The following is a 13,752-nucleotide window of genomic DNA, read 5'->3' on the forward strand; positions in this document are numbered from 1 at the left end:
CTTCCCTCTATATTTCATCTCTTTTCCCGAAACTGCTGAAACCTCTCTCGGGACACTAGGTAATCTGAAGGAAGAATAGCAAGTTCAGGCACCACAAGTCCTGGAGAACTAAGGCGCGCTGATTTGCATTTCTGGGTCAGCATGATTTCACTTTCATTTAACCCCTGGACTGACCCTTGTTTTTCAACACCTTGGCTCTTTCCGCCATCTGAGAGCCTGTGATGTGCTCAATCCGCAGACAATAACTGTCCTCAGGCCACCCAGCGCCTGAAAACCACTGGCACACTCCTTCGGGTTTCCCAGCATCACCAAGGTCTTTTCAGAGAGGAAGTGGCCAATGTTTTAAGCATCTCTGAATGCAGATTTTATTCATGTTCAATAAGATAGCTTTGTGTATTAATGGAAAATGAAATGAGTATTAGAAATCATGTATTCAGATGTGTCCAGTGCTGCCAGAATTTTGCACTGCTTTCGAGGTTGTTCATCTTTAATGTAATGAGAATAGTCATGGAGAACAAAGGATGTTATATCCTCTGTCTCTCTTTGGTATGAGTCATGCTGGGAATTCTATGAAGATCCACCGTATGTCAGAAAAAGGGACATAACATATATCAAAGATTATGTAGAATAAGGCCCTTTCTGCTATTTTATTCCCGGTGTAATTTTTTTACATTTTGCTTCATACATTTTGTTCCAATAAGAGGGAGCAAAATCCTGGGTTGGGATTGTGGCTCAGCGGTAGAGAGCTCACCTAGCACAAGCGGGACCTGGGTTCGATCCTCAGCACCACATAAAAATAAAGGCATTGTGTTGTGTCCATCTGCACCTAAAAAAAATAAATATTTTTTTAAATATATTTATTTTTTAGTTCTAAGTGGACATAATATCTTTATTTTACATTTATGTGGTGCTGAGGATCAAACCCAGTGCCTCACTCATGCTAGGCGAGTACTCTACCACTGAGCCACAACTCCAGCCCCCAAAAATAAATATTAAAAAAAAAAAGAGGGAGTAAAATCCCAACAAGATTTAATTACAAGTGCTGTGATTAAAGTTACAGGTCATTAGTTCATCTGAAACGAGGTTCACTTGGTTACAAGAACCTTGCAAAAAAGTAAAAGTACATTGCAAAACTCAAAGTGCTACACAGATAATGGTTATAAACCCAATTTTAAATAACTGAAAAAAAAATATTGTTTGCTCAAAAGAGGTTTATCTCAATCAGTAAGAATAATTTTATTCCTTTTTTCTTAATTATAAAAGTAAGAATGTAAATGCTTGAAAACAAAATTTTTTATAGCTAACAACATAAACATTATACAAGACTTTCCCTAATACTTTAGTCACTAATACTTTCAATTTCCAGTGATAACCACTGATAGCATGATTTTTTTAAAAAATATTTTTAGTTGTTGATGGACTTTTATTCATATATTTATATGTGTGCTGAAGTTCAAACTTAGTGCCTCACATATGCCGGGCAAGCACTCTACCACTGAGCTACAACCCCAGATTTTTAAAAATTATTTTTGGTACGTAAATACAAAACTAAACCTGCAGAAATGCTGAAATCTCCTTTTCGCTTAATGTGTTATGAACATCAAACATTCTTCTGCCTCTGGAGTGTTGTATGAATATTTTATAAAGTATTTAAGCAATCCTCTATTGTTGGACATCTAGGCTACCTCCAAGTTTTTGATAATGTATATAACTTTCTAATGATACACATTATAAAGTTATAATTATATCTTTGAATACATCTGTGATGATTTCTTAGATAAATTTCTGGATATATAATTGCTAAGTAAAAGAATAGGCACTCTTTTAAGGATTTGAAACACACACATACACATACACACACACAGAAATACGCACATGCTGTTCCTTATGAATTGTGCTGGGAATTCCATGAAGACCTACATATGTACACCTTTCTAAAGGTGTGTGCACAATATCAATTTAAATCAATATACACACATATGTATATACATTATACACATGTACATATATATCATTATGCATAGATGTATGTATATACATGTGTGTATATATATATATATATACATATGTACATATATTCATATATATATCAATAATGATTCAGAAATTATAGGTGCCCCAAAAGCTCCTGTGTTAATGCAGAAACATTCAGAAGTAAAATGAATAGATTATAAAAGATGTAACCTAATCAATCTACCCTCGTTTGAATGAATCAACTGCATGGTAACTTTAGGCATGTTGGTCATACCTGGAGAAGGTAAGTCACTGGGGGCATTGCCTGGAAGAATTCATTTTCCGTGTGACCCCATCCCTGGCACTCTCTGCTCTCCCAATGTCCTGAGCGGCTTCTCTCTGCCATGCCCTTCCACCATGATATGCTGTCTCATCTAGGGCCCAGAACAATGGGATCAGTCCGCCATGCACTAAATCTCTGAGTTTTTGTGTTTTTTTTTGTGAGCCAAAATAAACTTTTTCTCCTCTAAGTTATTCTTTTTGGGTATATTGGGCACAGAAATCAAAAACTAATAAATCAACTTGAATCAATTTATAGTAGCAATGTATACCATTGCACTTACTTTTACATAGATTCCCCAATATTAGATGTTACTATTTAATTTTTCCAAATTGACAAGTTGAAAAAAAATGATATATCATACTTTCTATAATTTGCATATCTTAGATTCTTAATGAACTTAAACATTTTTTTCAAATAATTATTAGTCATTTTAAAATGATTTATGTCCTTTGACCATTTTTCTTATGGATGTTTTATCTTTAGTTAATTTGTAAGATTTTGTTTAATAAGGCTACTCATTCTTTTTATCTTTTCATTTGAATTTTTAAAAAATCTATAGAATTGAAAGTGATGCAGAGTTTTCCCTAGGAAAAACAACAAAAAAAGAACAGTTCAGCTAAAATCAGTTATAGAAACAAAACCCATCCCCGACTATATACACCTGGTGGATATATGGATTTGTTAGCTTATACCTCAGTTGTTTTCTGGCAAATACTTCCAAATCAAAAGGCTGCTTATATCATCTTTACAAATAATTATGGTTTCATTTTGAAATAAGTCATTACTTTAAGTTTAACAAAGGAAAAATTTACAGTTATGAGCATTAACCAATAGTTAATGTTTAGTTTAAACTATTAAAATAGTTTAAACTATTTTTGAAGATCAATTTATGTTTTCTTTTAATTCAACTGCATCATAGGTAGGGTCATTTTTTTTGGTTTTCTTCTTTTTTTCTATTTTAGCAGTAATCTAAATTGGGATGAACAGAGGTCAGAATTTTGAACTCCAAGATAGACAAAAGGAACTCTGAAGATTGAAGAGTGTGCTAGACCAGATAATTAAATAGAATTTGATGTGTGATACAATATTCCTCTCTCTTTCGTTCTCACTAATTGGCTGCATGGTCTTAAAGGAGTCTTTTTGCCTCTTTGCTTCTGTGTGAAAGGAGTAATAGTGTCTCTAGCTGCCAGAGGAAGGGGACTGGGGGAGATGATTGAGCTGCCAATGAGAACTCATAAGTGTGTGGTGTTTTCCAAAGGAAGATGACTATTCAAAGTGTATATGCATTCCTGCTACTTCAAAATATAATTATGCTTCATGTGCACACATGTATGTGTGTATTCGTTTGCATACACATTTCATTGCCTATTTGGACTCCCTCATCATTAAAAAAAACGTGTTTTTCAGTTGACCCTTCAGAATTGTAAATTGTGTGTGTCAGTTTTAAAAATTCTAATAAGATTGCTATTTTTAAATGACTGGCAGCAGCTCCTCTTATTAACTAATGGAGATAATGATGGCTACATCTTAAACCAAAGAGAAATTAAATAGGGCTGTCAGGTTTCTCTCATTCAGGAAAGGACTGCTATCCTTAAGCAGAGCAACTTCCTTGCTTGTTTCCAGATTGTGGGGTAGGATGGAGGATAATACTTTAAGTGATGAAGTTGGCATTTCCCATCTGTTGTACCTCAAACACAGGCTTCCTTCTCTCTACCAATCACAAATTATAAAATCTCTGCCAATAGTTTAACCATCTGGATTTCCCATCATACCCTGTTTTCACACCTGGAGAGTCAGAGCAGGTCTTTGATAGATGTTTTTTCAAAATTGCCTCATAAAATCAAAGGACAGGCAAACAATATTTTTCTAAAATTGTAAACAGTAGAATCATCATCCATAACATTTGTTACTGCTTTTAGAATTGTTAATAATTTTGGCTTCTGGGGTTTTGTCAAAGTGCTTTTTTTTTTTTTCCTTGAAGCAAGCTACCACATTCTCATTAGCTGCTTGCTTACATTTAACAACGTCAGAGCTAAGCTCAAAGCATTGGGAGAGAGAAATTGCAAGTCAAATACTGGGCTGGGGTTGTGGCTTATTGGTAGAGTGCTTGCCTAGCATGTGTGAGGCATTGGGTTTGATTCTCAACACCACATATAAGTAAATTAATAAATAAAATAAAGGCCCCTTCACAATTTTTAAAATATGGAAAAAAAGAAGTCCATTACTAAGCACAATGAGTTTTACATTCAATTTTAATTAAAATATTTGTTCATGCTTTGCCTTCTCAGTCAAACACCACCTAGGCTTTGTCAACTGGCTCTGCTAATTGAATAGCCCTTTAAAATACCACTTTGAATTTGTCTAAGGGTCATGGACTATCTGAATTATTACTAAACTGGTCATTTCCATAGACCTATCTACCTCCAGTGTGGTAGGTTCCAAATTTCTTTCCTCCCTAGTCACTCCTCAAGTGGTAACTTGCCCATTTTTGCTCTTGCCTAATTTGTGTGTGTGTGTGTGTGTGTATGTGTGGTGCTGGGGATTGAGCCCAGGGTCTTGTGCATGCAAGGCAAGTACTCTACCAACTGAGCTATATCCCTAGCCCTTCTTGCCTAATTTTTTAAGAGGAATGCCAAAGTGTTAAACTTTGGTTTCTTTCTGGAGCCTATCAATTTTTGCAAACATGGTAATTTCCTCTGTCAGCCCCTGGTGTGTTGCTGGGGATTACTGGGCCCCACTGGCCCTCTCCCCTGCAGAGTTATTTGCTTTTACTGAGCAGGAAGTTAATTTCTCCACTTGGAGACCCTTTAGCATCTTTAGCATCCAACAGGAGTGTAGAAACAGGAGCTCTCATCAGATAAGACAAAAGGATCTGGCCACTTAAATATCACACTTTTGCTTCCTTTTTAGTTCAGATGAGGGAGCAAATGCAATCTTGCAGCAGAAGAAAACTAATTTTTTGCTAGGTTCCTCTATTGTCTGCTAACACTCCTCCAGAAAGGCTGGGCCTTTTAAATAATACTTAATAAATTTGAAAGGTCCATGCACAGAAAAATGATTAAATATAAGATTTAGACCATCCACCCTGAATCACGTAGCATTACTAGTAAATGTGATTAAAGACACTTTCATCTGGTTAAGAATGTGGTATTTGAAACAGGTTGCTGCCTCAGTTGGTAGGTTACTTCCTCCTTTCTTTGTAAAGCTTCACAGTAAGTAGCCTGGGTTGAAACTGGAACTCAGTGTGGGGAAGAAGGACGGGCGGAGAAACGGTCATGTTATTGAGGTATTGCAAATGTACTGACTGGTGATTTCACACGTAGGCATTCCACGGTACAGGAAGCTCTTACGTCTACCAAACCAAGCCTGTTGGCCCCTTACCACCAAATTTTCCATTGCTCACCTCTAAAATCCCAGCTTCTAAATTGCTGGTTTATTTTATCATGTCAATTGTTTTTCTATAGTAAAGTGGGAATTCAGTCACTTGAATTTCAAATATCACAAAACAATTTATAAGAATCATGCAAATCTAAGAGACAAAAGAGAGAATTTTTTTTTAGTCACTTTTATAGTATGTTCCTCCTTCACTTCACAATGCTTCCTTTGAGAGTTTTTTTTTTTTTTCTTTAATGAAACTGAAACAATCTTGCCAACAGAGTCATGGAAAATTTTACCAACTCCATTTGTTCCCAATCGCTCATTTCTTTTCCTTCTTTATATATAAAAAGTCTTTGCTTATTAATTTTTCTAATATAAAAGATAATTTCTAAATAAAAGCTTATAAAAATTCAAGCATTATAGAGGTGTAAATTAATAACTACCTTCTCCCTCCAGAGTCTTGCTTTCCTTCTCCAAGTATATTGACCTTTTGGTGTATATTCATTCTTCCAAGCTACCTTAGCTTTCTCCCTGTTTGTATAGCCAGAGTCTGTTAGAATTTGTATGAATCCTTGACAAGAGTAGTAAAGAAATAGACAAAGGAGGAACCATCAATAGACATGTTTAAAGAAAAAAATGCACACAGTAAAGGAGAGAAGAGTAAAGATCAAGGCAATCTAGGCAAAGAGAAGACAATCTGCTTTTTCCTCTCCTGGAGTCAGTTCTTTTCGGGTAGAGTTTCTGTCAACCATCTTTATGAACTTACCAAACTAGAAAAATACCTAGTACATAGGAGGTGCTGAATAAATGAATAGGAATGAAGAGCAGGATCTGACTGGTGAGGGTTGGGTAGAGTGAGCAGGAAATAACACCAGCCTTTTTCAGTTTATCAAAGCCCTCCACCTCCTATGCCTGAATAAGCTTCAGGAATTACAGGCTGCTAGAGAAACTGCAGCTTCATTCCGAGTAATGTTCTAATTCTCCAGAAGGCCTGACATATAACCCTGGAAATTGTTTGCTTTCTCAGCCCTTCCAAGTATCCTTACCCTGAGTAAGTGAGAAGGTCTCCATGTTTTTCAACTTGAAAAATCCCCATTATAAAAAAAGCAGGTTATCCAAAGATAATCCCACCCCCATCCCCATTGCCTTTTGAGAGAAGACATTCTAGAGTTTGAGAGAGGTATTATAGAAAGACATATAGGTACCCAGGGAGAGCTTTACTTTGCTGGGGTCACTGCAGTTCAGGGGCAGGTTTTCTGCCCTATAGCTCTTGACATTTGATTTCATCTGTGGAGCCTAGTGTTGACTAATACCAGCTAGGAGATTTATAGATAATCCAATGTGCAGATTTACAACATGAGTTAGGATTTTCCAGAGATAGGAATCTCTTTTTACAGTTTTTGACATTGTTAAATACCTTCTCCTTGATGGGTGAAGTGGTACATGCCTATAATCCCAGCTACTCAGGAGGCTGAGGCAGGAGGATTGCAAGTTTAAGGCCTGCCTTGGCAATTTAGTGAGACCCTGTCTCAAAATAAACAATAAAAAAAGGACTGGAATGTAGCTCAGTGGTAAAGTACCCCTGGGTTTGATCCCCAGTTATTGCCAAAAACCCCAAAACAACAACAACAACAAAACCCACCTTCTCCTTATCAAAATTTTGCTATGGTTTGGATTTAGTTTGAGTGTTTCCCAAAGGCTCATGTGTTGGGAGTTTGGTCCCAAGGATAATACTGTTAGGAAATGTGGTTTCTTTAAGAGGTAGGCTTAGTGGGAGGTTCTTCGATTGATGGAGGGCATTTCCTCAGAAGGGACTACTAAACTCCAGCCTCTGTTGCTTCCTGTTTGATGATGTGATTTATTCCTCCCACACATACTCCTACCATTGCCACCCACCATGAGGTGATTCAGCAAAGGTGGGAGGAGGGATTTCCAGAGTGTGCCAACTTTCAGCCTCTAAAACAATGAGCTAAATAAACCTCTTTTCTTCAGAGGTTTCCCTGCTTCAGGTACTTTGTTATAGAAGACTAATACAAAACTTCATTTAGAGTCTTTATTTTTTCCTCTGAGTAGTACTCTCTTTTTCCTCCTTTGGAGCCAGACTTATTTTCAATCCTTGTAGTTTGCCTATCATCTGTCTTTATTTTATATTTTTGCCCTCCATGGAAATGCTCTCCACTGCAGTGGTTCTCCTCTATCCAAATAAGTTCTGTTAAAATAACCCTCACCACTCTAACACTTTTCCATATTTCTAAACCCCTAGGGACACTTCCACATGAAAATCTCAAGTTCAAATTCATGGAGTTCAAAATGGAAATTATTTTCTTCCTCCTGAAGTTTTCCTATATGCTCCTAATCCTTTTCTAAAATGGAAACTCAGTGAGCCAGACCCAAAGCTCAAAATCCTTTTTACTCCCCCTGTACCCAATAGTTATGATCACAAAGTCCTAGGAATTCTACTATATAATATTGATTTATTCACCTATCTATATTTGTTGTTTAATGCTACATAGCAAATTATGCCAAAGTTTGGCAGCTTAAAGACAACATATTTCTTATGCCATAAAGTTTCTGAAGGTTGTGAACTTGCAAGTTGCATAACTTAGCTGGTCCTATCTGGGACTATAGTAGTCTCAAAGCTTGATTAGAGCTGGACTAAGATTACTATAATTTCTGTCTTTTTTAAAAAAATATGGAACGCTTTACTAATTTGCATGTCGCCCTTGCCCGAGACCATGCTAATCTTCTCTGTATCATTCCAATTTTAGTATATGTGCTGCCGAAGTGAGCATAAGATAACTATAATTTCTAAGATCACTCATGTGGTTGTTTGCAGGTCTCAGTTCCTTGTTAGCTATTGGCTGGTACCTTCAGTTCCTCACTGTGTAGGTCTCTCCATGGGTCTGCTCACAACATTATAGCTGGCTTTTAGGAGTGGGGGTCAGGGGGAGGGAGAAAGAGAGAATGCTCATACTCACAATGGAAGCCACAGTCTCTTTATAACCTAATCATGGAAGTCACACACAAACACTTTTGCTGCATTCTGTTAGAAGCAAATCAGTAAGTCTAGCTCACATTCAAGAGGAAGGGAACTAAGAGAGAAGTGTCACTGTGAACATATTTGCCAGGTCTCTACCTCTCTTCTTCATATCTGTTTCTGTGGCTCTCACTCAGGCCCCCACCATTCCCACCAGTTTTTGTTCTTAATAATAAAAATAAAGATCCTTATTGTGGTCTACAAGGCCCGTGTCTGCTCCTGCATTGCCACCTGACTGTACTTTAAGTATGTGTCAATCTTCTCTATTTCTGGGTCTCTCATATTCAAACACCGCCCCCCCCCCCATAGAGGCATTGTTTACTTTAGGCAGTTGATATTTACTCCAGGCCACTTACTCAGGCCTGAAGAGGCTCAAGGAGCCTGTCTTTTGGCCAGGTATTGATTCCTGGCTTGACCAATGCAGCTAATGCTGTGGGTAATTTAACCCTGCCTAATACTCCCTTATCTCAAAGCACTTTCCCGGCTTCCCAGGCTGTGCCTCCATGGAACTTTTTTCAGAAGGTCTAGAGGGCTGTTTCTCCTCCTGCCTGAGACAGTGCTTGTGCGGTTCCTCTACTTGGCCAGTTCTTCTCTCTCCAGTCCCCACTTGACTCATTCTTGCATATCTTTACCTCTCAGCCAGGTGTCACCTCTTTAAGTTCCTACTTTGTCTCCTCCAACCACATTAGGTTCCTTATGAGATCTCATAACATCCTGGGATTCCCCTTCATAACTTTTAATTGTGTAATTACTCAGTGTCTTCTTTTTCCTCTAGACTGTAACCTATATGACAGCAGGGACTGTTTTGCTCACAATGTCTGGCACTGACTATGAATGCAATGATTACCTATTGCCTAAGCCTCCAAGTTCCACAGTCATAGACACCAAGACAAAATCATCCTGTCCCCAACATTCTTGCATCTCCCTTACTCAAACTTTCCTAGTGGTCCTCTAGCACTGCAGGACAGATCCACAGCGCTTTAGCCTGGCATTCGAGGCCTTGTAATCTGGGTCCATCTCTCCTTTCTGGTTTTGTTTTGCAGACACAAAACGTTCTAACTTTAGTGATTACTTGCTATTCCTAAAGCACATTTTGCGTGGTTGCTCATACTGTTCCCTGTACCCTGGAATGGATTCTCCCCACTGGCATTATTCAGGATCTCTTTCTAGAAAAACATTTACTATGTATCTTTTTTATTGATTATTTTTATAAACAAATGTGCTTGTATGATCACAACATGTGCTAGGCACTAGTCTAAGAATTTTCATGTCAGTTCATTGGAAGATTACAATAGTGATACAAGATAAATCCGCTTACTGTTCCCAGATCATCACAGATAGTTTAAATAATTGGTACAAAGAAATACTAGTGACAGAGCTAGATTTTGAGCCCAGGTGATCTGGCTCCAGAATGCAATTCTGAAATCTGTGGATATTCTTTGCTACTAGACTATTACTCTTGAAGGGCAATGAGAGTGTGTTATCATTCCTCTTCGTATCCACTCAGTAGTTCAGACAAATGCTCAGTAAATTAATGAAGAGCAGCCAGTGGCTGGGACAGAAAATAATCGTGGAAACATCCTTCTTTAACAGCCTTATATAAATAACAATCACGTTTGTATTTCTTTGGTCACAAATCCTTAGTCCTCCTACCTATCTCAAAGGAACTAATCTGAATTTCTTAGTTCCAAAGACATTCCTAGTTCCAAAGACATTTAGTTCCAAAGACATTTCCTAGTTCCAAAGACATTCTGAGAATGAGTAATTTGGGTGCCACCATTTTCTTCTTTCCTGACATCTGGCTTTTTCCATCTGTCCATTTACACTTCATTCATTCCTCTGTAGGTTTGCCAGATTTAGAAAATAAAAAGAAAGTAAAATAGAACGTAGGATGCACAGTTAAATTTGAATTTCACATAAATAACTAATCTTTTTAAGGATAAATATACACTAATCTTTTTAAGGATAAGTGTTGCAAGGGCCACACTTATAGTAAAAAATTACTCACTGTTTGTCTGAATTTCAAATTTAACTGGGAAGCCTGTATTTTGTCTGGCAATCCATTCTTATGGCTTTGAGGCCTGGGGCTCTCTGGCTACCCTGACTGCCATCTTTGGCAGGTGGAATTTCATGCTGTGCTATGTTCCACTCCATTCAAGCCCTCATCCACTGGAGCACATTGTTCACTATTCTTGGAATAGAGAGTCAGCCAGCATTAAGACCCCCAAAGCGTATATGAATGCATGTCTTTTCCCAAGCTGCACACTCTGAGGAAATATGGAAACAAAATGGATACAATTAATATTGCAGAGTACTGGTACAAATACTAATTTCCAAGGGTTGAAGCTGAATCAACATTTCAAGTGCTCCTCATTGGATAGAAAATCTCTAGGTAAGGAACCCCAAGCACATTGTGTATATGTGGGAATCATCACAGGTGAATAGTAGGTGCTCCATTGTAGATTTTTTTGTGGTTGCATAAATACTTACTAATGGTAATCACCTTTACCCTCACTAATTTCATCTTTAAAATTTTAAAAACTTTATTAGTATAAACTGAATTTCCAGACCAATAAAAGAAACTTAAGAGGAAAGTGCATATTTTTAATTCATGTCCTTCCTTTGGGCAGATGGTTTGTTCCAGGCTTACTTTTTTCCAGAACACCACCACAGAGCCAGCTTGATGACCAATGTTATTTTTTTCCTTTTGATTTTTTCCCCTTAACTCTTTTTTTTTTTAAATTTTAATATTTTATTTTTTAGTTATTGGCTGACACAACATCTTTGTTTGTATGTGGTGCTGAGGATCGAACCCGGGCCGCACGCATGCCAGGCAAGCGCACTACCACTTGAGCCACATCCCAGCCCTCCCCTTAACTCTTAAATACTCTGAGAAAATGAGAATTTTTCCTACTCAAACACAATACCATTTTGTGCCAACCAATTAATAATTTCTTTTTATTATATATATTTAATTTATTTTTCCCAGTATCCCCAAAATGTCTATTTATCGTTGGTTTATTCAAGTTGATGTTCAAGTGAGATCCACAGGCTTATGCTTTTGATTGACTCTATATCACCTGTAGTGTTGAACCAGTGTCATTTACTCTCGCCCCAGGGATGCAGTCTGATAGGATTTAGGGCATACCCAGGAAGGTCACAGGCCCTGGGGATAGACTGAGACAACTTGGCTATGTCTTCCTTACATCCTTCCAAGGGTGGAGTTGGGCCATGCCACCCCCTCCACTCCCCCACTTGCCATACTCTGGACCTCCTGGCCCTCATCAGCTATGCTAAGGGCCTTCACACATCAGGGCCATCCTACTTGCTTATCTGGCTAACCAATTCTTTTCCTTCATTTTACTCCCTCCGGTTTCCAACCCCCCACCCCCACCATAGACACCATTTGCCTGAAGAATTCCTACTTATCTTTCAGAAATCAGCACAAAACTTTGCTTGGCCTCCTGCACTTCTATACACAAACTAGGACAGAAACCTGTGTTCTATTCTCTCGTTGCATTCATGCTTTTCTTTAGAGCACTTATCCAACTACAATTAAATAGTTATTTGTGAAATTATCTTTTTCAGTCACTCTTTTCTTAGCTCCACGAGAAGAAGAGCCATGTCCATCTTGTTCACAGTTCACAGTTGTACCTCTGCATCTAACAGAAGGCCTCACAAACACAGGAGACCAACAGAATGATAGAGAGTGAATGGATGAAGGAATGGATGGACGGATGCATGGAAGTAGATATGAAATGATTTAAATTTCTGGGGAGCTTTAAGCAGTGGCTTGACTGGGCCAGTTGTATGCTTTAGGCTCTTCTATGACTCTGGGTGGGAAATTCTGGAGACAGGCCAGAGATAGGCAGCTTTTGGGTGAGAGAAAATAAAAAGAAGGCTGTAAAGGAAATTGAAGAATTTGTTCCATGACATTAACTTGGCCAGAGGTGTCTCTATTTTCTTTATATTCAATCCTGACATGGAGAGAGATTTCTCATAACCACTTATCCTGGATGACCAATCACAAGGAAATATGAAAGTCCCTGAGATTTATGGCTTCCTAAATTCCTTCTTTTTAGATGTGGCTCAGAAACTGATGATAAAAAAAGGTGTGGATTCCACACCATTCCCTGAAACTTTAGACACATCAAAAGGTTTGTGATAAAGCAATGTTTATCTTCTATGGGATTTCGCCAAATAATCTCCTACAGAGATCTCAGCAGTTGCTTCAATAATGTTCTGAGTAAATGTGTTGGAGCCACCTAAGCACAGCACTTTCTTCCTGATGGCAGAGCCCACAGACACTATTTACATGCACTGGTGCCATCGAAACTTTAACTATAAATTACTGCGTAAGGGTTAATAGAACTGAGCCTAGCTTTAGGAAATATATTTAGGAAATAGGCACAAAATTGCCTCATATATTTGTGGTTGATAATAGAAACAAACATCAGAACAAAAACAAGAGGGCGTGGCTGAGATAAAAGAGCAAAGTTCTTTGAGTATCACTTGAAATTCCTGTCATTGGAACAGCAGGGCAGAGATGCCAATTTCTATGGTTTTCTTTTTTTTCCAGCAATAGAAAATTCATTTTATGGTCATTTGTTTCCTATTGCTCTTTTGGTCTTCAGTTGGTGGGTAAAAAGTTTTAAAAAGTCCACTTAAAATGCCTACTGAATTAGCTCTAAGGTTTTTCCTTTGGTATTAATAAGGTCTGTCCTCTAAAGATTGGCAACTGATAATGTTGGTCAGAGAAGTCCTCCACTCCCCAAATTTTATAGATGTCCAGTGACATCTTTAATGATAAGGCTTTATGCTGGTCAAGCATGGCCAAAGTGGTTTTATTCAGCAGCCCTGTGTGGACCAGTTATATTCCTTATCTGCTTCTCAATAACTGCTGTGAACCTAAAACATTTCTAATTTTTCTCAACCATTCTCTAAAAGAAAACCTAACATTAACAGTAACACCTGGGTTTGGAATAAGTTACATCTGATTTTTCAGTCTCTCTGACAATTTATACAGGACAGCAAATGGATG

The 13,752-nt window shown here is 37.8% G+C and overlaps 1 non-coding gene across 1 annotated transcript; it reads right to left on the bottom strand.

Annotated features, from left to right (window-relative positions):
* Window positions 1-8,360: 8,360 nt before the first annotated feature.
* On the bottom strand, window positions 8,361-8,466 carry LOC124081276 (U6 spliceosomal RNA). Its single transcript, XR_006848005.1, has one exon. It is a non-coding gene; the product is annotated as a U6 spliceosomal RNA (small nuclear RNA).
* Between the last annotated feature and the right edge of the window lie 5,286 nt (window positions 8,467-13,752).

This window comes from Marmota monax, unplaced genomic scaffold (assembly GCF_021218885.2).
Source record: "Marmota monax isolate L192 unplaced genomic scaffold, Marmota_monax_Labrador192_F-V1.1 WCK01_AAM20220418_F8-fsc00222, whole genome shotgun sequence".
In the NCBI taxonomy this organism is placed as follows: domain Eukaryota; kingdom Metazoa; phylum Chordata; class Mammalia; order Rodentia; family Sciuridae; genus Marmota; species Marmota monax.